Source organism: Chiloscyllium plagiosum, unplaced genomic scaffold (assembly GCF_037043375.1).
Source record: "Chiloscyllium plagiosum isolate Xiang-an unplaced genomic scaffold, Cpla_swu_hap1 HiC_scaffold_40, whole genome shotgun sequence".
Taxonomy (NCBI): Eukaryota; Metazoa; Chordata; class Chondrichthyes; order Orectolobiformes; family Hemiscylliidae; genus Chiloscyllium; species Chiloscyllium plagiosum.
Window position 1 is genome coordinate 57,640,066 of NW_028270178.1, and position 23,523 is coordinate 57,663,588.

The following is a 23,523-nucleotide window of genomic DNA, read 5'->3' on the forward strand; positions in this document are numbered from 1 at the left end:
TAGTTCATGAAAACAATCTCCGCAATGCACTTACCCCACACGATATACATATCCGTTAATGTGAGTAACCTTGGGAAGCTATAAAATAGGCGGTGCAATCGTACGTTTGGTCCATCGAGTTTGCAACCCATTCAATGAAATGATGGTTGGTCCTTCATTTCCACACTGTACTCCTGCTCTCCCACCATCCCTTTACTGTCTCTAAATCCTTATTTATAATCAGTGTCTCGGTTTCCAGGTGCGAGCGAATTCCCCGGGTTCACCAGTCAGTGAGTACAGGCATTTATTCTCATCTCAATGCAGAGTGACCTGCCTGTACTAGCCAGGGGAATTATCATTCCTGCTTCCAATCTGTCTCACCCTGTCAGAGTTTTGTATATTTCACTGATTTCTCCACTCATTTTCCCAAACCCCATGGAATACTGGCTCAGTCACCACAAACTCTGCTCCCACAACAAGCTCGCCATCCCAGATATCAGTCTGGTCATTCTTCACTGCTCTCTGTCAATGTCAGGTTTGTCCTTTACTAGATATGGAGATGAGAACTGTCCACAACACTGCACAATGTTTGTGATGATGTCTCCCCAAGTCCCTGTACAGCTACAGTAAGACACCCTTTCTCCTGGACTCACATCCCCCTGAAATGAAGGTCAGCACACAATTTATCTTCTTTCCTGCTTTCTTTCCTGCAATATTGCTTTCAGTGACTGGTGTACAAGGAGATCCAGATCCTTTTCAATGTTATAGCTCCCCACTTGCTGGTTGTATATACACTGGGCAGCGTGCCAATGCCATGCCCAGTATTGACTTCTGGTTGCAGGACTCACTGCGCTGCAGGGGCCTCAGGTTTATGCAGAAGGAAACAACAAAAAGGAGCATACGTCCCTTTGTAGATCAACATGTTTCAACCAATCCCTTTCAAATGGTAGGCTGCCAATTTATTGTTTCCACCAAAGGGCATACCGTCACCTCTATCCACATTGTTCTCCATCTGTCACGTATTTACCCATTCACTCCACCTGTCTTAGTCTTCTCGGTGCTTTTTTACATCCTCCTCACCCACTCACAATCCCACATCCGTTAGTGCTGTCAGCAGGCTGGGATATATTGTATCTGATTCCAGCAACCCAATGTTTAAAGGGCATTGTGGACAGCTGGGCCCCAAGCACCGATCCCTGCGACACCTCAGCAACCGTCCTCTGTTAATTTATATTTATTTATTTCATGAATCTCGGAGTCACTGGCTAGGCCAGCATTTATTACCTGACCCTAGTTGCCCTTGAGAAGGTGGTGGTGAGCTGCCTTGTTGAACACTGCAGTCGACCTGCTGTGGTTGACCTCCAATGCCATTAGCAAGGGAATCTCAGGATTCTGATCCAGTGACAGTGAAGGAGCGGTGATATATTTCCAAGACAGGATGCTGAATGGCTTGGAGGGGAACCTAAAGATGATAGTACTTCCATACATCTGCAGCCCTTGTCCTTCTAGGTGGACATGATCGTGTGTTGGGAAGATGGTCTCTGAGGATCTTTGATGAATCATTTCACTGCAGCATATAGATAGTAAAACACTGCTGCTGCTGAGCGTTGATGGTGCAGCATTGTGGATATAGGGACAATCAAACTGGTTGCTTTGTCCTGGATGGTATAAAGCTTCTTGAGTGTTGTTGGGGCTGCACTCATCAAGGCAAATTGGGAGTCTTCTATCACACTTCTGACTTATGCATTGTAGATGAAGGACAGACTTTTGGAAATCAGGATGTGAGTTACTTGCCGCAGTATTCCTAGCTCCTGACTTGCTCTTGTAGTTATTGTGTTTATGTGGTGAGACCAGTGAGTTTCTGAGAAATGATTACCCACCAGGACTTTGATTCTGGGGGATTCAGTGATAGTAACACCATTGAATGCCAAGGAGCAGGTTAGATTGTATTTTATTGGTGATGGTCATGGTCTAGCATTTGTGTGGCCTGAATATTACTTGCCGTTTGTCAGCCTGAATACTGTCCAGATCTTGTCGTAATTGAACACGGACTGCTTCAGTATCTGAGGAGCCACAAATGATGCAGAACATTGTACAATCATTGGCGAACATCCCCACTTCTGACCTTAAAATGGAAGGAAGGTCATTGATGAAGCAACCCTGAAGAAGTTTTTGGCCACTGCTCGAGGAACTCCTGCAGACGTGGAGCTGAGTTGACTGACCTTTATCAACCATGACCATCTTCCTACGTGTCAGATACGATTCTAACCAGCGGGGAGTTTGCTTCTGATACCCATCGATTCCAGTTTTGTTAACGCCCCTTGATGGTAGAAGGCAGCCTTGACTTAAAGGGCTGTCACTATCACCCCACCTCTGTAATTAAGCTCTTTTGTCCATGATTGAACCACGGTAATGAGGTGAGGAGCTGAGTGGCCCTGCTGGAGGCGAAACTGGTCGTCATTGAGCAGGTTATTGCTGAGCAGGTGCTGCTTAAAAGCACTGAGACCTTCCACCACTTTACTGATGATCGAGAGGAGACTGATGAAGTGGTAATTGGCCGGATTGGATTTGTTTTGCTTTTTATATACAGGAGATAATTTGGTAATTTCCTACATAATCGGGGAAAGCCATTGTTGTAACTGTATTGAAACAGTTTGGCTAGGGGAGTGGCAAGTTATGGAGCACAAGTATTCAGTACTATTACCAGAATATTGTCAGATTATGGACCCTATGGAGGATCCAGTATCTCCAATCATTTCTGGATATCGCGTGGACTGAATCAAATTGACTGATGACTGGTAACTGAATCGCTGTGGACAACTGGAGGATCATCCACTCAGCATTTCTGACTGAAGATTGTTGCGAATGCATCAGCCTTATCTTATACACTGAAGTGCTGGGCTCTTTCATCATGGAGGAAGGGGTTATTTGTGGAATCTCTTCCTCCAGTGAATTGTAAAATTGTTCCCAATGTTTCTGGACTAGATGTGGGAGGACTGCAGAGCTTAGATCTGAACCGTTGCTTGTGGGATCACTTAGCTCTGTCTATCACTTCCTGCTTATGCTGTTTGGCAGGCACGTTGTCCTTTTTGGTGGCTTCACCAAGCTGACACCTCATTGTCAGGTATGCCTGGTGCTGCTCCTGCCGTCCTGCACACTCCATTGAACCAAGCTTGATCCTCTGGATTGATGGAGATTGTTGCGAGGGGGATATGCCAGGCCATGAGGTTATGCAGGAGTACAATTCCACTGCTATTGATGACCCACACCACCTTATGGACACCCAGATTTGAGCTGCTAGATCTGTTCGAAGTCTGTCCTATTAAGCACCTCCAAATTGGTGGAGGTTATTCTCAATGTCCAGGTGTGACTTTGTCTCCACAATGACTATGCGGTGGTCACACTTACCGATACTGTCATGGACAGATACTTCTGCAACTGGCAGATTAGTAAGGCTGTGGTCAAGTATGTATTTTCCTCTTGTTGGTTCCTTCACCACCTGCCGCCAGTTATGTCCTTTAGGACCCGGCCAGCTCGATCAGTATTGCTGTAGCTGAGAAACTGTTGGTGGTGAACATTGAAATCCCCCACCCAGAGTGCATCCTGCGTACGTGCATCCCCTCAGTGCTTCCTCCAAGTATTGGCCAGCATGGAGGAGTACTGAGAATCAGTTGAGAGAGGCTGGTACATGGTAATCAGCAGGAGGTTTCCTTTCCCATGTGCAAACTAATGCCATGAGACTTCATGGGATACGGAGTCACTGTTGAGGACTCCAAGAGCAATTCCCTTCCAACTGTATCCCACTGTGCCGCCACTTCTGCTGTGTCCGTCCTGCTGATGAGACAGGAGATATCTGGGGAAGGTAATGGGGAGTCTGGGACATAGTCATACTCACCGAATCATACCTTTCAGAAAATGTCAGGCTATTACTTGTCGATTCTGTTTTTTTCGATTCACTGTTTCCTGCCAGCTGTCCCATTCTAGAAACATGTCCATATATTAGCCCCAATCCACTCAGATTTGATTTTGCAAATTGGGCTTGGAGCTTGACCAACATTTTTCTAAAAATCAAAGTGTTTTACATCCATTGCTTCTCTTTCGTTTGTCTCCCAGTTTGCTTCTCAAACATAATTTCCATTTCATAAATCTATGTTGGTGTTGTCTATGACCATTACATTCAGAAACAATAATTTCTGCTAAACCATTTACTGACTATGTTTATTGTTCCATGTACTCTACCATTTTCCCACACCAGACTCGGTTTTCCTTGTATTGTTAGAAAGTTCTGTGAAGACAGAACTGAAGTCATGGCTTCATAGTTCTGCGATTTCCCTGTTCCCAATTCTCCATTCTCTGTTTTCAATCTGTGAGGAAACTGCACTTGTTTTCTCATATTTCTCACATTGACATAATTTAACAGGCTAATACAGTTCACTCTGATAAACCTTATGAATATAACTCTGCAGAAATCCATCAATTCCTGCTTTAAACTGTTCAATAATTGACCTTCCACACCATACACTCACAGGGGCAGAGACTCTGTGCCAACAGAAATGCAGCAGGATCTATACTAGTCCCACTTTCCTACAGCAGGCCTGGAATGTTATGACACTTCCAATTGCTCGTCCAAGTAGTTTTTAACGATTGTGAGGTGATCATTCCCCTCTCAGGAAGTAATCTCCGAACCCCAGACCTCGAGGTGAAAAAATGGTTAAATCATCTCTGAAACTCAAACTCTTCACTTTATATTACATTACAGTGTGGAAACAGGCCCTTCGGCTCAACAAGTCCACACTGACCCGCCGAAGCGCAACCCACCCATACCCCTACATTTACCCCTAACCTAACACTATGGGCAATTTAGCATGGCCAATTCACCTGACCTGCACATCTTTAGACTGTGGGAGGAAACCCACGCAGACACGGGGAGAATGTGCAAACTCCACACAGTCAGTCGCCTGAGGCGGGAATTGAAGCCGGGTCTCTGGCGCTGTGAGGCAGCCGTGCTAACCACTGTGCCACCGTGCAGCTCACACCTTAAAAGTGTGCTCCTTTGTACTTGACCCTCTCACTGAAAGGAACAGCTGCTGCCTATCCACTCTGTCCGTGTCGCTTATAATCTTATCCGTCTGAATCACTGACTCCTCAACTTTCGCTGCTCCAGAGTAAACAACCTGAGCTTATCCAGCCTCTCTCCATAGCTGATATGATCCATTCCAGGGAACATCCTGGTGAATCAACTCTGCACCCTCTCCAGTACAATCACATCCTTCCTGGAATGTGGTTCCCGGAACTACATACAGTACTCCATTTTTGCCGAAACAAAGCCCTGTATTGCTCTTATAATCTACACCCTGATTAGGAAACGCTACATCCAAGGGGCAATTCTTAACTAGTCCATTAACCTGTCCAGGAGAAAGTGAGGAATGCAGATGCTGGAGATCAGAGCTTAAAAAATGTGTTGCTGGAAAAGCGCAGCAGGTCAGGCAGTATCAAAGGAGCAGCAGAATCAACGTTTCGGGCATAAGCCTTCTTCAGGAATCTGCCCGAAACATCGATTTGCCTGCTCCTTTGATGCTGCCTGACCTGCTGCGCTTTTCCAGCAACACATTTTTAAGAATTCACCTGTCCAGTCACATTCAGGGATGTATGGAGAAGCACAGTCTCAGCTTCCCAGTGTGCTGCCATTCATTGAGTCCTCCCCTGCCTGGTTCCATCTCCCAAAGTGCATTACCTCATATTTATCAGGGTTACATTCCATCTGCCATTGATATGCCCATCTGACCATTCCATCTGGATCTTCCTGTAACTTAAGGCCTTCCCCCTCACTGCTAACCACTCAGCCAATCTTTATGTCAAACATACACTTACTTATCACACCTCCCCCACTCTCCACCTAGCCCCCCTCCACATTCAGATCTATATTTTGTTATGAATAACACAAACAATAAGGGACACCACACTGATCCCTGTGGTACACCAGGGGACACTGGTCTCCAGTCACACAAACAGCCTTCTCCCACCACCCTCTGTCACCTGCTACTAAGACAATTTTCGTTGTAATTTGCCAAGTTATCCATCATATTGTGAGATTTTACTTTATTTTTCAGTTTCCCAGGTGGAAATCTGTCAAAGGCCTTCCTACAAAACTAAATAATCTACCTCCTCAAACTCATTAAATCAAATCCATTGGATGTGACTTTCTCCTGATAAAGTCATGATGACTATCCCTGATCAAACCTTGCAACTCTGATTGGAGTTCGATTTTCTCCCTCCCTATTTTATCGAGTAGTTTCCTTAACAGTGATCTAATACTCGCTCGTCTATAGTTCCCTGATCTATCTCTCCCACCCTTACTGCGAAGTGGAATTGTATTAGCAGTTCTCTAGTTCTCTGGTACCTCCCCTATGGTCAGATTCTAATTAAAATATTCAGTCAGTGTCTTTCCTCCTTTGACCCCAACAGCCGCCTGTAATACAACTCATTCAGACATGGAGATTGGTCCAAATTTGTACAGAACAAACCTCAAATCCCTGCTCGTATTTTAAATCCATCTGTTCAAGAGCTTCCTAGTCCATCTTCATGAATTCCCTACCTGCCTCCTCCTTCTCCCAAGTAAAATAGATGTGAAGGTCTCATGTAACAATCTATCAATGTTCTCCAGCTTGACACACAAATTGCCCCTTTGGTTTCTAATGGACACTAACTGTTTGCTGATTATTCTGTTCTACTTGTCCTTGTAGAATATCGTGGGATTCTTCCTTATCCCGCCTACCTGTACTTCTCCATGTCCCTCTGTTATTCAGTCCTTTCGATGTTTCTAAGATTCACTACAATCAACTCTCATGTTTGAAACTCGAGATTACAGGCTGAGGTTCCCAGTCAGACAATCTTGCCATTTAACGGATTAATCTGGATAATACCTTTTAAAGCTCCTCTGTAGTCAATATGTTCTTTCTTAGATTGGGACTCCGAACGGTACACAATACTCTAAGTGTAGTCTCATGAACACTCGATGCAACTGGTGCAGGACATCCTCTATCTTCCAATTACATTCACATGACTGTAAACCGAATTTTTACTTTCCCATTGGCATATGTTCTTCCCAATACTTCTCGCTTTAATTTTTATAATGAACTTGCTGTGTGAGTTCTTTAAAAAAAAGCTCGGGAATATCCAACTATACGTGATACATTGGTTGTTCATTGCCTATGTCCACAAGAATCATCTTCAACCCATTCCAAAAAGATGTTTGCCACTTCCAGTTTTCCTTTCATCGGTACATTCTCACACTCCCCAGTTATATTATTACCTTCTATATATCTAGTAGCATGTTCTTGTCCAACAGATACCTGACTGCGGATGACAAGATAACTGGTCTGCAGTTCACCATTCTCCAAATTCGTACTTTCTTAAACTATTGTATAATATTTATAACCTTTGCCTTATCCAGATTGGCTAAATGACTTTCGGGAATATGTCGGAAAATAAAGTGAAAATCCTTGATGCAATCAACATGTCTATTGCTGCTTCCTCTGAAATTCTTGTATGATGTGCATCTAGTCTGTCAGATTTATAAATACTCAATCCAACTTTCTTTTCAAAGATAAGAATGATCTTAGACTTTAATTACACAAGTCCCATGGTCACTTGGTATTTCTGGAAGAATTTCTGGACATTCTTCCATGAAGATAGACGCAAAGAAACTGTTTCTTTTCCCTGCAATTTCTCTGTTCCCTGCAATAAATTATCCTGAATGCACATCCACTGTTCCATATTTGACCTTGTTTTTATTTTGTTTTCATACATTGATAGATGCCTTTTAGCAGTCTTTATGGGTTTCTTTCGTTTGCACGCTTTTTCTCATTTTGATTTTCTTCTCAGTTTCTTGGTCATCCTTTGCTGGGTCCTACATTTCTCTGAACCCACTGGCTCACTGAAACACTTGGCATTTTTCTAAGCTGCCTCCTTTCATCTAATAGGCAGATGAAGGTGGGGTTCAATGTTATAGTCGGAGAGGAGGGTGGACCAGATTGATAGGGAGGAAGGTGGACACATAGGAACATTCAAAAGAGCGGTGCTAACTTGGAAGTTTGGAGTAGGATAAGGTGGGATTAGAGGAAATGGAGAAATCCACTATGAGCCCCTGCGTTTGGAAGGTCCCAAGACAGAAGATGAGGCTTTCTTCCTCCAGGCTTCTGGTGGCTTGGGTTTGGCGATACAGCAGGCCCAGTGACCTCATGTCCTTGGCAGAGTGGGAAGGGGATTTAAAGTGCTGAGCCAAAAGGCGATGGAGTTGTTCAGTGTGGCTGTCCCAGAGATGTTCGCTGAAATGATCCACAAGTTGACCTCCTGCCTCGCCAATGTAGAGAAGACCACATTGGGTTTAATGGTTGCAGCAGATGAGGCGTTCTGTCTCCCTTAATCACCTATCACTTTCAACCTCACTTCATCTACCTATCGCAATCCCAGCTACCTCCCCCGTCGCACCCTCTTCACATTTATCTCTCATCCCCCTTCGCCCATAAGCTTCTTTCCTGATGAAGTGCTTAAGCCCGAAACATCGATTTATCTACTCTTAGTATGCTGCCTGACTGTGCTTTTCCAGCACCACACTCTTCGACTCTGATCTCCAGCATCTGTCGTCCCTATTTTCTCCTCACACCTTGTTGGCTTGCATGACTCAGATTTATAACGGTTACTTCAAATAAAACAAAATATGTCGTGTACTCAACAGCATAAAAGAAAAGCAATACATTGTGGTCACTGTTCCCAAAAGGTCCTTTCCAGTTTCAATTAGCTCTTCTGATCACTCAACACCAATTCCTAAATAACCTGATCTCGAGCTCAGTGCCCAACATAATGTTAACATGACCATCTCACACGGGGTCATGAAATCCATTTTTCCCAGCATCAGCATTCAATTGGGTTAACACAGTTTAGATATAATGTAAACATTACATTATTACTGCAGTAGCCACCAATGTGTAAATCTAATTTCCTGTTTTATAACATGTCCAGCATTTGTACTGCAGCTTTCACTTTGATATATAACTCCCATCAATGTTTGCTCCTCCTTGCTGTTTTTGCGCTCCACTTTACTAGATTAGATTACATTACAGTGTGGAAGCAGGCCTTTCAGCCCAACAGGTCCACACTGCCCCGCCGAAGCGCAACCCACCTATGCCCCTACATTTACACCTTACCTAACGCTACGGGCAATTTAGTATGGCCAATTTACCTGACCTGCACATCTTTGGACTGTGGCAGGAAACCGGAGCACCCGGAGGAAGCCCACCCAGACACGGGGAGAACGTACAAACTCCACACAGTCAGTCGCCTGAGGCAGGAATTGAACCCGGGTCTCGGGGGCTGTGAGGCAACAGTGCTAACCACTATGCCACCATGCCACCCACAAGATACATTGGAATGTGAGCGACGTGGGCTCTGGGGAGATGAATGGTAGAGATCATCTCACCACATCATTTATGATCTTCTCAAACTTTAATTTCTCCAGATCTCCCGTTATGCTGATGGAGTAGAGAAGGATAATGGTCTTCCAACAATGCTCTGTATTCTCCCAGAGAGCTGAGACAGTTCTAAGCTGGGTGGGAACCTTAAAGCAGGCTGGTAAAGTGTTGCTGCTGCTGTACAAGGTCTTAGTGAGATCACATCTGGAGTAGTGTGTACTGATTTAATCTCTTCAATGAAGAACGAATGTTTTAAATTGGACGCAGCTCAGAGATGGTTCCCTCAACTCATTCCTGCAATGAAGGTACTAACATATAACAAAAGGATGATCAGATTGACCCAGTAGGCATTGGAGTTTCAAAAATTGAAGATGATCTTATTTGAACATAGATGACAGAAGGAGTCAACATGTGAAGTGAATTACACAGATAGTGGAGGAATCCATTCCGTTCTCCAGCCTGTTACACAAGAACAACAGGAGGATATTCAGGCCTTCAAACCTGTTACACCAAAACAGGACGAGGCTATTCAGCCTGGAGCCTGATATACACTGACAGAAGGAGGCCAATCAGCCACTCGAGCCTATGCTGCACCAGTATCCTGTTAAACAGCAACAGGATCAGTCCAGTCAGCCTCCTCAAGTCTGTAACATAGGAATTGGAAGAGGTCACACATTGACTAGAGATTGTTACACTGGGATAACAGGAGGCCATTCAGACTCACCGATACTATTGCAAGGGAATTGGATAGGATAAAAACTATCTGAGACTTCTTTCATGAGAAAGGAAGAGGTAATTTAGACACGTGTCATTTGTATTGGAACAAGAGAAGACCAATCAATCCCTCGGTCCCATCTCCGGGATACATGAGGAGACCGTTCAGTATATCCACCTGTTATGGCGAAGTATTGGATACTTGTGGGGGGGGGACGACTTACCAGGGGTAAGTTACGGGGCTCAGGCCTCTGGCACGGAGCCTGTCCCCGTTACTCAGAAGGGAAGGGTGGAGAAGAGCAGAGCAATAGTAATTGGGGACTCGATAGTTCGGGGCACAGATAGGCGGTTTTGTGGGAACGAGAGAGACTCACGTTTGGTATGTTGCCTCCCAGGTGCAAGGGTACGTGATGTCTCTGATCGTGTTTTCCGGGTCCTTAAGGGGGAGGGGGAGCAGCCCGAAGTCGTGGTCCACATTGGCACCAATGACATAGGTAGAAGGAGCGCTGAAGATGTTAGGCAGGCTTTCAGGGAGCTAGGTTGGAAGCTCAGAGTTAGAACGAACAGAGTTGTTGTCTCTGGTTTGTTACCCGTGCCACGTGATAGAGAGTCGAGTAATAGGGAGAGAGAACAGTTAAATGCGTGGCTACAGGGATGGTGCAGGAGGGAGGGATTCCGGTATTTGGATAACTGGGGTTCTGTCTGGGGAAGGTGGGACCTCTATAAACAGGATGGTCTGCACCTGAACCTGAGGAGGCACTAGTATCCTTGGTGGGAGGTTTGCTAGTGCTCTTGGGGGGGGGGGTTAAACTAACTCTGCAGGGGCATGGGAACCAGACTGTAGCTTTAGGGTGCAGGACCTGGAGTGTAGGGTGGTTAGGAACATGGCACCAATTTCAAAGGAGGGTGCCTGTAAACAGGAAAGTGGTTTGAAGTGTGTATACTTCAATGCAAGAAGTATACGAAATAAGGTAGGTGAACTTGCAGCGTGGGTTGGTACCTGGGACTTCGATGTTGTGGCTATTACGGAGACATGGGTAGATCAGGGACAGGATTGCCTATTGCAGGTTCCAGGGTTTAAATGTTTTAGTAGGGTCAGAGGTGAGGGTAAAAGAGGGGGAGGTGTGGCATTGCTTGTCAAAGATAGTATGACAGCTGTGGAAAAGACGATGGATGAAGACTCGCCATCTGAGGTAGTTTGGGCTGAGGTTAGGAATAGGAACGGTGAGCTCACCCTGTTAGGAGTTTTTTACAGGCCTCCTAATAGTCCTGGAAATGTAGAAGAAAGGATTGCGAGGATGATTCAAGAGAAGAGTGAAAGTAATAGGGTGGTTGTTATGGGGGCTTTAACTTTCCTGATATTGATTGGGAAAGCTATAGCTCAAGTTCGTTAGATGGGTCAGTGTTTATCCAATGTGTGCAGGAGGGTTTCCTGACACAATATGTAGATAGACCAACAAGAGGTGAAGCCATACTGGATTTGGTTCTGGGTAATGAACCAGGCCAGGTGTTAGAATTAGAGGTAGGTGAGCACTTTGGGGACAGTGACCACAATTCGGTGACTTTTACTCTAGTGATGGAGAGGGATAAGTTTGCACTACAGGGCAAGAGTTATAGATGGAGGCAGGGAAATTATGATGCTGTGAGGCATGACTTAGGATGTGTGGCCTGGAATAGTAAGCTTCAAGGCAAGGGTGTAATTGATATGTGGAGCTTGTTCAAGGAGCAACTATTGAGTGTCCTTGATAAGTATGTACCTGTCAGACAGGGAGGAAAGGGTCGTGTGAGGGAGCCGTGGTTTAATAAGGAATTGGAATCCCTTGTTAAATGGAAGAGGGCGGCCTATGTAAAGATGAGGCGTGAAGGTTCAATTGGGGCGATTGAGAGTTATAAGACAGCCAGGAAGGACCTGAAGAGAGAGCTAAGAGCAACAAGGAGGGGACATGAAAGGTCCTTAGTTGGTAGGATTAGGGAAAACCCGAAGGCTTTCTATAGGTATGTCAGGAATAAAAGAATGACTAGGGTAGGAATAGGTCCAGTCAAGGATAGTAGTGGGAAGTTGCGTGTGGAGGCTGAAGAGATTGGGGAGACACTGAATGAATACTTTTCGTCAGTATTCAATCAGGAACAGGACATTGTTGTCAATGTGAGTCCTGAGTCACAATTAAGTAGAATGGATGGCTTTGAGGTATGTAGAGAAGAGGTGTTGGAAATTCTGGAAAGGTGAAAATAGATAAGTCCCCTGGGCCTGATGGCATTTATCCTAGGATTCTTTGGGAATCAACCGAGGAGATTGCAGAGCCATTGGCCTTGATTTTTATATCCTCGTTGTCTACAGGGGTAGTGCCAGAAGATTGGAGGCTAGCAAATGTGGTTCCCTTGTTCAAGAAGGGGAGTAGGGATAACCCTAGTAACTATAGGCCGGTGAGTCTCACTTCTGTTGTGGGCAAAATCTTAGAGAGAATTGTAAGGGATAGGATTTATGAACATCTGGATGGGAATAATGTGATCAAGGATAGTCAGCATGGTTTTGTGAAGGGCAGTTCGTGTCTCACAAACCTTATTGAATTCTTTGAGAAGGTGACTAAGGAGGTGGACGAGGGGAAAGCGGTAGATGTGGTGTATGTGGATTTTAGTAAGGCGTTTGATAAGGTTCCCCATGGTAGACTACTGCAAAAAATACGGAGGTATGGCATTGAGGATGAGTTGGAGGTTTGGATTAGGAGTTGGCTGGCTGGAAGAAGTCAGAGGGTAGTAGTTGATGGCAAAGGTTCAGCTTGGAGTGCAGTTACTAGCGGTGTTCCGCAAGGATCTGTTTTGGGACCATTGCTGTTTGTCATTTTTATAAATGACCTGGAGGAGGGGTTAGAAGGTTGGGTGAGCAAGTTTGCGGATGATACGAAAGTCGGAGGAGTTGTTGACAGTGAGGAAGGATGTGTCAGGTTACAGCGGGATATAGATAAGCTGCAGAACTGGGCAGAAAGGTGGCAAATGGAGTTCAATGTAGCTAAGTGTGAGATGATTCACTTTGGTAAGAGTAACAAAAAGATGGGGTACTGGGCTAACGGTCGGATACTTGGTAGTGTGGATGAGCAGAGAGATCTTGGTGTCTATGTACACAAATCTTTGAAAGTTGTCACCCAGGTAAATAGTGCGGTGAAGAAGGCATATGGCGTACTGGCTTTATTGGTAGAGGAATTGACTTCCGGAGTACTGAGGCCATGTTGCAGTTGTATAAGACTCTGGTGCAGCCGCATCTAGAGTATTGTGTGCAGTTTTGGTCGCCATACTATAGGAAGGATGTGGAGGCACTGGAACGGGTGCTGAGGAGGTTTACCAGGATGTTGCCTGGTATGGTAGAAAGATCGTATGAGGAAAGGCTGAGGCACTTGGGGTTGTTTTCATTGGAGAAAAGAAGGTTTAGGGGTGACTTGATAGAGGTGTACAAGATGATTAGGGGTTTAGATAGGGTCGACAGTGAGAATCGTTTTCCACGGATGGAGTCAGCTATTACAAGGGGGCATAGCTTTAAATTAAGGAGGGGGGGGTAGGTATAGGACAGATGTTAGGGGTAGGTTCTTTACTCAGCGAGTCGTGAGTTCATGGAATGCCCTGCCAGTAGCAGTGGTGGACTCTCCCTCATTATGGGCATTTAAGCGGGCATTGGATAGGCATATGGAGGATAGTGGGCTGGTGTAGGTTAGGTGGGCATGGATCGGCGCTACATCGAGGGCCGAAGGGCCTGTACTGCGCTGTATTCTTCTATGTTCTATGTTCTATGTATGAGAAGACCCATCAGCCCCTCAAAATGTTACACAGCATCAGGAAGATTCCATAATCTCCCAATCCTCTAAAGCATCAACAGGATGAGGTTATTCTGGCCTTGGAGATGACAACATGGGAACACCAGAAATACGTCAGCCCATCGAAATTGTACACCAGCAGGATGATGAGTCCATTCAGTGACACAGCAATTGGTGCAGATCTCTTAAAGCCTTGTGCCCATTAAACAGGAATTCAAAAAAAAACGTAAAGGTTTTCGAAAGGGAAGAACTTGTAATAATGGCATACATTAGGGACTAAAGTGCAACAATAAACTATTGTAATTTATGGCAAATTGTTAGAATCCATTGTTCAGGACATTTGCAAACTTAAACCACAATTCGTCAGAGTCAACATGGTTTTATGAAGGCTAAATCGTGTTTCAATTATTTGGTTGAGTTATTTGAAGATGTCACAAACAAGACGGATCGTGGGAATCCTGGAGATGGAACATATCTGGTCTTCCTGAAGGCATCGGATATGTCGCTTCTCCAAAGAGTAAGTGGTAAGATGAGACAATATGGGTCTAGGAGTAATTAGTTCGCTTGGATGGAGGATTGGTTATCCAACAAAATGGAGTCAGATGGAATAAATGCGTCATTTTCTTTTGGCAAATGCAATTTATGGGGTGCCATTTATTTCAGTACTCATGCCTCAACCATTTCCTATCGATGTTATTACTGTACTCGGTTGACAGGATAGAAAATACGATGCCACATTTTCAGATGACACTTACATTGGTGGGAAATTACTTCGAAATGATGATGCAAGCGATTTTAAAACTATATGGATAGGTTGGGTGAACGGGCCAACATTTGGCAAGGAAAATTAAAGTGAATAAATATGGAGCTCTTCAAGTTGGCCAGTGTGATAGAAAGACAAATTATTATCTAAATGGAGAGAAAGTTGAAAGTGCTTAGGTGCAGAGGGATCTGGGTGTCTGCTTGCATATCACAGAAAACCTGCTTTCGGGTACTGCAAGTAATGAGAAATGCAAGCATAATTTCAGTGGTGATTTATAAAAGGATAGAGTAGAAAGGTAGGGAGTGTTGGTGTAGCTATGCAAGGCATTAGTGAGGATGCAACTGGAGTATAGTTTGGGTGTCCTGCAGAATGAGCTATTTCAACTGGAGGCAATTCAGAAGAGCTTCATTAGATTGATTCTATATTTGAAGTACTTGTCTTATGAAGAGGAATTGAACAGATATACAGATGCTGAGTTTGGTGATGTCGCTGTGGTAAGCAAGAGATTAAATTACCAAGAGAGGGTGGAAAGTCTGCAAATAGATTCAGAGGGGTAACGATAATAGATACTAGTTTGGCAGGTGGAATTTAACATGATATAACCTGTCATTTCATTTACAGGAATAATGGAAAGCAATATGTTACTAAAATGGAGAGAGATTACAGGACTTAATGATACTGTGTACTGGGGGGGGGGGGGGGGGGGGTTCACTCAGATCCGCTCAGACATGGGAGGTTTTGCTCCATCCCTGATCGTCAGCTCCCACACACTCCAAGTGACCCCATTGCTCTCGGAACACATGGAATACGTTGATGTGGTTGATTGGTGGTGGGGACGGTGCTTTGAAACGTGCATCAAGGGGACGGCCTTTATCCAAGATATATTCATTTCTTTCTACGTGGAGACCTGATGATGATGGGAATGGCTGACTGCTTCTGAATGAAGAGGCCATGACTGCTGCCAGGACAGTGGGTATTCACCAATATGGTGCACTGGCCAAATGAGGTAAAGTGTTTGAGAATGTTAACATAAAGGCATTGCCAGTCACAATAGCAATATACATCGGCATGCACATGAATGACAGATGGATGGGAGTTTGGCGTGAGTTCGAAGCTGATTTGCTTTGGCAGGTTTCAAGCTGGGAGCGGCAGCAGCGGATTATTGGCTTCATTAAGACTGTATTTCATAGCTCAAGGTTCAAACAGCAGATGGAATAAACCAGTGCGATATATTCTGGAGTGGTGAGTATTTCCAGTTAGAAAAGGCCAGGGAATGGTGTGAAGAAAGAGCTCATAGTCAAAGGGATCACACACAGTTGTGACTTGTCTGCTTCAGCTGCAGATATTGGCCAGGGATGGGATGGAAACAGTGAAAGGAAGTGAAGTTTGTAACCAGAACAGTACAGAGTGACCTCCATGCTGTTAATATTTAAATAACAAAGGCCATGATACAATAAGTTGTAGTTCTACGCTGGAGCTGAGTAGGTCAACATAGAGACCCATGAGTAACACTGCCAGAACAGAGAGGGAGACAGTAATTGAACACGTTCATTGATGTTGTTAGTAGTATTCTGTAGAGTGAATATCTGGATTGAGAGTTTCAGCAGGAACAATAATAGCGACAAGAAGTGTAGACTATATGAAAGACCAGTAATACAGTCATAACTAGTTTATAGAGAAAACAAACTTGACAGTGACACTTACCAGGAACGCCAAACATACCTAGGAAAGGATAATAAAAATATTGAGCAATCAGAAGAGCGTAATTGATCCGCAATGATAATGACCACCAATAAAATGCAGAAAGATACCAAACATAATTGGATAAACTCCTATCTATTGTTGGAACATGCCAGGCCAATGATTCATCCATTGATTCATTCATCTGATCCATTTTTGGAACATTCCAGTCTAATGTTTTCAGATTCTGATCTCTCCTCCCCCTCTCTCTGGATCTGCTGATCCCTATCAGTGCTGTCGGTGATGCTCCCGCTCATGTTATGGGATAACACATTGAACGGCGCCCATTTATCATTAAAACCCTCCACTGGGAGAATTAGAATCAATGGAGATTGGCATTAATCACAGTCACTGAGCAAACACTGGGAAACCGAGCAAAGGTGACAATAACGGATGAATGGGCACCACACAACAATCAACAGACAGGAATGTTCCCTCCCAGTTGAAGACCTCGGATTTCCTGGTGACCATCCTCCAAGGCGGACTTCAGGACAGGCAGCAGCGAAAAGTGGCCGAGCAGAGGCTGACAGCTAATTTCGGTACCCATATGGAGGGCCTCAAACGGGATCTTGGGGTCATGTCACATCACAGGTGACCACCATTGCACAATACACACACAGACACAGACACCACTATACACACGCATACACATACACACGGGCACACATGTATACAGACACGCACACAGACATTCCCACACACCCTTACAGACACCCACACTCTCACAGGCATCCGCTCAGAGACTTTAACCACGCGACACTCATGCATACACATTTACACTCTCTCTTACAGACACTCACAGCCCCCACCCAGACACGCACACAGACTGCCACACTCACATATGCACCCCCTCACAGACTTAAGACATTCTACAACACAACACATACATATACACTCCCTCTCACACTCATGACCCTCAACTCAGAAAACCACACATACACAAACACAAAAACAGACGAACCTTCATGCACACATATGTTTTGTGGGGTGTATTTGTACTTGCAGAGTTACATTGTACTTTGCTCAAAAACTGCATGAATTCATGTAAAGCTCTGAGCTCAAAAATTGCATGAATTCATGTAAAACTCTGAGCTCAAAAACTGCAGGAATTCATGTAAATCTGTATTCTCACTTTTCAGATTAGAATCAATCTAAACATCATGGCATAGACAAGAGAACACAGGGGGCTAACACTTTCAACATTTATTCTAGGTAACAGTCAATGTTACAGTTAACCTGAAAATGCAACTTTTTTTAAAAAAAAAGGGCTTTGTGATTTACACAAGAAATAAGTGAAACGATCATGGTATTCGAGCAGATGAAAGACTGAACAGACAATCAAGGTATTTTTCAATGGATAATTTCAGTTACATCACACTGTAAATTTTTGCTATAAATTCTGAGCCTTAGAATTGTGTCCTCCATTATCACCTGATGAAGGAGCGGCACTCTGAAAGCACGTGTGCTTCCAATTAAACCTGTTGGACTATAACCTGGTGTTGTGTGGTTTTTAACTTTGTACACCCCCAGTCCAACACTGGCATCTCCAAATCATGACTAAACAAACAGCTCAGTTTACCAGTTCCACACATCACTTTTCATATCAGTATAAAAGGGAACATTTACTGGGTTTGGATGGAATGGGTGAGGATTGCTGAGGGATAGACCATAAATCTTTATAATCTTTTTGTAACTTGTATATGAGAGTATTAACAGAACACTGCAGGGGTCTATATATATTCCACTCTGTTTATGAAAGGAGGCAGTTATAAAACAACAGATCGGCTGCATAAAAAAATGTCGAGTGGGCAAGTTTCTAGATACCTTAACACAAAGTATGATATTATTGACCAGTGTGAGGCTACTCCTGGTTTTAAGTGTCCTGCTACCAAATCCTTTCATAACCTTGAGACAGCGCATTGAGATTGCTGCTCAGCAACTGGCCGAAGCAATTCTGTCCCTATGGGCCTCTTACAGAGGGATAAGAGAAGACCATTTAGCCCATATTAGCCTGTTGCTACTTGAAAAGGTGGAAATCTAGAATATTGGTACATTTTGTCAACAGAATCATTCAAAACAAAGAGATGCGTCGCTGCAGCTGTATAAGGTGTTACTGAGAGGGCACCTGGAGTACATTGCGTTAGTTGTGTTACTGTAACTGAGAAGGGATGGACCTCCATCAGATACACTTTAACGGTTGCTCATAATCCACGGGTTGCTGTGTCATTTAATGTCTCGGATCTGTTACATAAGGACAGGAGGAGGCCATTCAGCCTTTTCAGTCTATTACAGAGGGCCACGAGGAGACCATTCAACCTCTCGAGCCTGTTACAGAGGGGCAGGAAGTGTTTATTTAACTTTCAAGTCTGTTACACATGTACATTAGTTTTAAATTAGTTTTGGAATAGGAAAGACCTGATGTAAACATTAAAGTTCTAACTTTGAATAAGGCCAATTTTGAAAGTGTTAGGCGAGCCCCGTGAAAGGCTGATTGGGATACCCTATTCGCAGGTAAAGTGATGGTTGGAAAATGCAAGGCCATGAAAACTTGGTTTCAGAGAGTCCAGAGCCAACGTGTTCCTATTAGTGAGAGGGGCAAGTCTGGTGGGTGCAGGGAGTGCTGGATGGCTAGATATATTGATCCTCTGGTCAAGGTAAGGAAGGAGGCATATGTAAGGTAAACAGAGTTGTTATCACCTGAGTCCCGAGAGGTGGAGAAGGGCAATAAGTGTATAGTCAACGGGGAATTCGGGCCAGAAAAATGTGGACATGAGATGGCTTTGGAAATAGGGTTAACAAGGTATTGAAGAAACTCTACAAATCCTTTAATGGCAAAAGATTAACTAGGGAGAGAATAGGGCTCCTTAAAGATCAGTAAGGCTACTTTATGTGTAGAACCACAGGAGATTGAAGGGATGCGAAACAAGTTTTTCTCCTCAGTATTTAATGTGGAGGAGGTTACAAGAGCGAGAGAATGAAGAAATATATAGTGATATCTTGAAAAGTGTCTATATTACAAGGAGGTGTTGGACATTTTAAAACAAATAAAGGTGAACAAATCCCTGGGACCTGATCAGTTGTATCCCAGATGTTTGTGGGAAGCTAGGAAAGAGATTGCTCTGCATTTTACTTATATATTTGTATCATTGACTTTAACAGGTGAGGTGTCAAAAGACTGGAGGGCTGCTGACATAGGGTCATTATTTAAGAAAGTAAGGAAAAACCAGGTAACTATAGATTGGTGAGCCTTACGTCATTGGTGACTCAATTATTGGAGGGGATTTTGAGGGAAAGGATGTATATGCATTTGGAACGACAAGGACTGAAGAGGGCTTTGTACATTGGAGATCACATCCTACTGACTCGGTGGAATTTTTTGAGGAAGTGATGAAGATGGGTCCAACCGGATGAGTCAAGATTTGAAGAGTCCAATCACAAGAAGTAAAACACACAATAAAGGCATTGCCAGATGTTTAGTACTCTCACATTCGCAATCCAACTCACATAACCAGCCCATCCATTACATATTCAGGATGGAGCACTGTGTAGATCCGGCTCGTGTACAGCTGTATGCAAGCCAGCAATGTCCAGAGTGAAACACTGTGCAGCCCACACCAATGCTGGATCTATAATCCTGGGCTAAATGTCAAGCATGTAGAGCTGTGCAGTCCGCACTGGTTCATTCATATATAAACCCAGGCTGTTGCATTGTTCGGTAACACTGTGTGAGATCACTGCCCAGGGTGGAGAAACATGTAACCAATGCTGGAACCAAGATTGGAACTTCCAGAGTGTTAAGAACTTAGATAGAACGTAATTTGTTAAGCGTGTTCAGGAAAGCTTCCACAAGCAGCATGTAGAGGATCCTACTCGGGAAGGGACAAACCTGACCTACTGTTAGGAAATAGGGTACGATAGGTGATGGAGGTAAAGTGGGGGAGCATTTTGGGAAAAGTGACTAGAGCTGTATTAATTTCCCATCCATTTACTGCTCTATACCTCCACTGTGCCTTGACAAGGGATGCTGCGAATGTGAAAGTCACTGCGAGGAAGAGATGTAAATGGAAACAATTTAAATACCAATAGTTCTGATTAAGGCACGTATCAGTCTAGTATTTAAAGATGAAATAACTGAGGTAATATCCAATGAGATTTTGTGAATGGTGCAAAGAAGTAAGGGGAGGGTGGTAATGTTATAGTGGTTGCACTATAAGTCTTCAAATAATCAATGGGAATTAGAGAAACAAATATTCAGGGAGACTGGCGAGACTTGTAGGAGCAATAGGGTTGTCATAATAGGTTATTTTAATTATCCTAACCTAGATTGGAACTTCCAGAGTGTTAAGAACTTAGATAGAACGTAATTTGTTAAGCGTGTTCAGGAAAGCTTCCACAAGCAGCATGTAGAGGATCCTACTCGGGAAGGGACAAACCTGACCTACTGTTAGGAAATAGGGTACGATAGGTGATGGAGGTAAAGTGGGGGAGCATTTTCGGAAAAGTGACTAGAGCTGTATTAATTTTATAATAGTTATGGTAGGGACAAAAGTGGTCCACAGATTCAAGTTCTAAATTGGGGCATGGCGTATTTTGTTGGACTTAGTCAGGGGATTGCAGGGGTTAATGGAATCGTTTATTTCCAGGTGAAAGAATCCCGGGCAAGTGGGAGGGCTTCGAAAGTGAGATAGCTCGAGTTCAAGGTCTATATGTTCCTGTAAGGGTGAAGGGAAAGTGAGGCTGGAAGAGAGAACCCTGGATTACAAGAGATATTGAGGCTCTGACCAACAAAAGAGGAGACGTCGCACAGGTACAGGCAGCTGGGATCTAGGCAACCCCTGGAGTAACACAGGGGATACAGGAGTTCACTGAAGAAGGAAATCAGCAAGGCTAAAGTGGGGTATGAGATAGCATTGGCTGAGCAGATCCAAATTCAGTATAGTAAAGAAAAAGAACAACTAGAGATAGAAAATAGGACGTCTTAAAATCCAAAATAGGCACGCATGTGTAAAACCTCAAGAGATGGTTGAGGTCCTCAATTTTTCTTCTGTATTTACCATGAAGAAAGACACGAAGACCTATAACCTTTGGGAGGTTAATTGTCATATCTTGGCACAGTCCATATCACAATAGAGGTGCTGTTGGACACATTAGAATGCACAAAGTCAGATAAATCTCTTGGTCCTGGCCAGATATATCTAAGAGCACTGCACGAGGCGAAATAAGACAGTTCAGGGGCCAAGGACCCGGAAGACTGGGCAGTAGCAAATGTTGTGTACTTATTCAGAAGGGCTTCAAAGAAAAGCCTGGGAAATATAGACCAGTAAGCTTCACATCTGTTTCCGGAAACCACTTGAGAAGGTTTGGAGATACAAGATATGCATGCATTTGGAAAGAGAGTTTGACTTGGAACAGTCAGCATAGCTTTGTGCGTGGAGATCATGCCTTACAAATTTTGATAGAGTGTTTTGAGGAAGTGACCATGAGGTTTGATGAGGGCAGGGTGGTGGACATAATCTATATGGAATTCAGTAAGGCGTTTGATAAGATTCCACATGGTGGGCCGCTCCAGAAGGTTAGATCCCATGGACTCCAAGGTAAACTTGGCAAATTGGCGACACAATTGGCTTGTCGTAATGAACCAAATGGCGACGGTGTAGGTATGCTTGTTGGACTGGAGGCCTGTGACTAGTGGAGTGCCTCAGGGGTCCGTGTTGTGCCCATTGCTGTTTGCCATCTATATCAATGATTTGGACCAGGGTGAACAACGCAAAGTTAGTAAGTTTGCAGGTGACACTAAAATAGGAGGCATCGTTTACAGTGAGGAACGTTATCAGAAATTGCAGCAGTACCTTGATCAGCTGGGAAAGTGGGCTGAGAAATAGCAAATGGAATTTAATATAGACAAGTGCGACATCTTGCATTTTGGAAAGTCAAATTTAGGTAGGAGTTTAATGATGAATGAGAGGGCCTTAAGGACTGTCGTGGAACAAAAGGACGTTGGAGATCAGGTGCACGGTTGTCTGAAATTTGAGTCACAGATACACAGGACAGTGAAGAAGGCTGTTGGCACACTGGCCTGGACTCCCTGGTGTCGGGGAGTCCAGAACAAGAGAGCATAGGTTTAGGGTGAGAGGGGAAAGATATAAAAGAGACCTACGGGGTAACTATTTCACACAGAGGGTGATACGTGCATGGAATGAGCTGCCAGGTGAAGTGGGGGAGGCTGATACAAGTGCAACATTTAAGAGGCATTTGGATGGGTAAATGAATAGGTCAGGTTTGGAAGGTTATGGGCCAGGTGCTGGCAGGTAGGACTAGATTGGTTTGGGACATGTGGTCGACAAGGATGGATTGGACCGAAGGGTCTGTTTCCATGCTTTACATCTCCATGACTCTATGACTTATACTAATCTCTGTTTTTTGGTGCACCATACTGGTGAGAAAGTCCAAAGGGATATTTTCCATGAGGAGCTTACAAAGACCCAAAAGACCCGAGGAGTTTTCAGATATCCAACACAACATTTTTCCTAGCACAGAAAGTAAGGATTTTTTTCCCCATGTGCATCTGTGTAAGATACTCTGTGCAGGCCCAGGAAAAGAGAAACCGGGTCCATCTCCAATTCTGTCTCCAAGACCCACTCTACTACACCTAACACAGTGCTTCAATATATACTAAGCTTGCAGAAGGACCACATGCAATGAGCAAGAGTGCCTGTAGTCACTCGGCATTTAGTACATGCTGAAGATAATCCCACTTTGAATTTTGAGAGAAACTCTGGTGTCAGACAGACCCTATGAAGATTTTTCAACTGCATGGAATGTGTCCTATTACAGATCAAAATCCTTCGAGCATTTTCACAAATATCCTCCCATGTCTCCGAAGAGATCTAAACCCCCAACTCTCTCGCACAGACGTCACGAAGCTGCACAGTCTTGTCTGAGGGGACACTATCCAACTCATGACAAAGGATGCTGACAGAGAGGGTATTCGTAGCAAAAAGAACCCACTTCTCTGTATCGGATCTATAAGTGTCTGTTAAAAGTCTTTTTTAAT